Source organism: Micromys minutus (assembly GCF_963924665.1).
Source record: "Micromys minutus genome assembly, chromosome: 1".
Taxonomy (NCBI): Eukaryota; Metazoa; Chordata; class Mammalia; order Rodentia; family Muridae; genus Micromys; species Micromys minutus.
The window spans coordinates 16,088,404-16,091,550 of NC_137969.1; positions in this window are offsets into that span (position 1 = coordinate 16,088,404).

Below are 3,147 nucleotides of genomic sequence, written 5' to 3' on the forward strand. Positions count from 1 at the left end.
GGCGCCGGGACCAGAACTCCCCGAAAGTGGCTGCAGCTCCCAACCCTCGAAGGACTTGGTCTCCCTCCGCTTTCTAGCCCGCGGGGATACGAGTGAGGAGTTGCCGCCAGAGTTTTCAAACAACTCTCGCTGGAGGAGATCTCGCGAGACCCGCGCCGTAGGCGGTGTCGGAAAGCTGGAGACTATCCACGATCTGACTCCACCCTCCGCTCCGCCCCGCTGCTTGGGACGCATGCGCGTGGGGTGTGGCCTGCCGCTCTCCCAATAGGAAGAGGTGTTTATGTGAAAGCGTGGGCACGACCGGAAGTGGTGCCGAGAGGGCGCCCACCTGAAGTGGGCGTTCAACTTTCTGAATTAAACTGAGAGCGCCACCGGTGTTGCGTGGTCCTGCGGATGTGAGTGAAGTGAGAAAGAGGAGAACTGCCGCGTCCAGAAGGAGCTTGCCCCGGCTGCCGGATGGGTAAATCCCGAGCGAAGGAGACTGAGGATGTCAAAGTTTTCGAAGGGCGTCCTTGGACTAGGATGTTTACTGGTCTCTTTACAAACTCCGAGGGTATAAAAGGAATTTGCGGTCTTAATTAAGGTCACGTACTGGATATATAAAGTTATTTCAAAATGAATGCCTCAGCTGGGGCATAGGACATAGCACTCCAAAACGCATTTGGCGTGTTGCCAGATAACTTGGAAAAACGTACATGCAGCCACCTATTCCGTATATACAGGAAATCTACATTGGTGATGTAGGACTGCCCCCAGACGAAATTATCAACGGTAAACTTCATCTGTTTGTTCAGACTCTTTTTACCTTTCCATAAGTTGTGCCACACACGTGGTATCATTTGATATATTCCTCCCCTTTTTAAATTGGATATTTACTTACATTTCAAATGTTATCCCCTTTCCCAGTTTTCTCTGCAGAATCTCCCAATCCCACCCCCTCTCCCCCTGCTTCTATGAGGATGCTCCCCTTCCCAACCACCCACTCTTACCGCCCTGGCATTCCCCTACACTGGGGAAATAGAGCCTTCACTGGACCAAGTGCCTCTCCTCTCCCATTGATGTCCAATAAGGCCATCCTCTGCTACATATGCAGCTAGAGCCATGGGTCCCTCCATGTGTACTTTTTGGTTGGTGGGTTAGACTCTGTGAGCTCTGAGGGTTCTAGTTGGTTGATTATTGTTGTTCTTCCTATGGCGTTGACAACCCCTTCAGCTCCTTCAGTCCTTTTTCAAACTCCTCCATTGAAGACCCCTTTCTCAGTCCAACGGTTGGCTACAAGCATCCACCTCTGTATTTGTCAGGCTCTGGCAGAGCATCCTGATCTCTCTGATTTCATGTTTGCCAGCAATCCTGTGTCAATGTTTGGAGGTTGTTTTTTTTTTTTTTTTTTTTTGTTTTTTTTTTTGTTTTGTTGTTGTTGTTTTATCTCGATTTAGTTCATAATTCAAAGAACTTAGACTTCCCTTAGAATGGACTTCTTTCCTTCCCTGCGCTTCATCCACTGGGAGCAGAACAGAACATTTCAAAACCCATTGGATGCCTTTTTCTCCTTTCCAGTTACTGCCTTCCACCATCACGTTTAAAATGTATTCTTTCGTTTCCATCACCCAGATGTTTACATATATCCACATGAGTAAAGTCCTGAATGAGTATTGCACTGTTTTTTTTTTTTAATTTAACCTTCCACTGTATAAATACCCATAAATGCAATGACATTTTTTAATCCCTACTGGTTTTGAGCTTTATCCATACATGTTTACTGACTTCTTGCATGTGCCTGACGCCATTCAAAGCTCTTTCCTTCATTCAAGTATTTCTATCACCTTTTAAGATGAGTAAAGTGAGGCAGAGACAGGGCGCCACAGGGCTCCATCCAAGGACTGTGCCATAGTAGCTCTCCGGTGTCATTCCTAGTCCCTGAAAACTTATACACAGATTAACGCTGGTTACAGCGATGAATATGGTGGTGATACCTGCCTGTAATTTAAAATCAACATGTCTAATTTGAAAAAGTTACTTCAGATTAATCTTTTGGAACAAAAAACAAGCTAAGAATGTGCATTCTGAGAGACACAGAGATAGGGCACCTAGGAAACTAATATTTTTTAAGGAAATATGCAAAATTTCTAGCTATGTACTCGTTATACATTATTAAGATGGCTTACATCTTCTGTTGCCTTGCTAAGACTTTGCACCTGCAGGTGTTACTTTGCACTAGTGTCAGTTCAGATGATGATTAGATTCCTGTGGCTGGTGAAGCAACACACAGAACTGTGTTGTTCTGTAGGTACTCCGGGAATCTCTAGAGACACTGGGGAGATGATTCATGCTTGCTGGACAAGCATGAGGATCTGAATTCACATACCTGATATTTCACATACAAATATCAGGTGGTGCAGCGGTCTGTAGCTCTGGCACTTGAGGGTGCATGAGATCCAGACAGTGGATCTTGGGTTCAATGATCTACCAAAATAGCAAGCTTCAGGGTCGCTGAAAGCCTGTCTCAAACAGTCAGGTCTAAAGTAATCAGTGAAAACACTCTCAGTCTCTGACCTAAACATGCATGTACCACATATACAAGATAAATAAAATGATAGCCAGTGAGTGTGTCATTTGTTTTTAATGTAAGCAGACAAACTAAAACTTAGAATATATTAATATTTTGTGACCTTTCATTGGCTCTACGTTTTAGGTGCTTGCTGATTTTTTTTTTTTTTTTAAATGTCTCATGATACAGCCTTACAATATTTTATCTGGCTATTTCTCCATTGGTGAAATATAAGGAATCTGACCACTAGAGGTCAGTATGACTATGTTTTGATTAGAGCTGTGGATTTTTAGTAATGAATGCTGTATGGGCTTATGCTTCTGACATCCAAACTTAGAACTTTTCCGTTATGCTATTTTAATTCAAACAGCATTGTCTCATTGTAAAGCTTACATAGTTCTTGACTGTTACTCTTATTCTGTGAAAAAAAAACCAAATACATATAGTAATAAATTTGTGTCTTTGGTAAACTTTAGAAACTAACAAAAACTAAAGGATATATACCGTAAGGTTATTGAATTCCAAATTTTAGATCACTAATTCTCCAAAACAGTTATATATAAAAATTTTTAAAATAAATGTGGTTAGCTTGTTTTGGT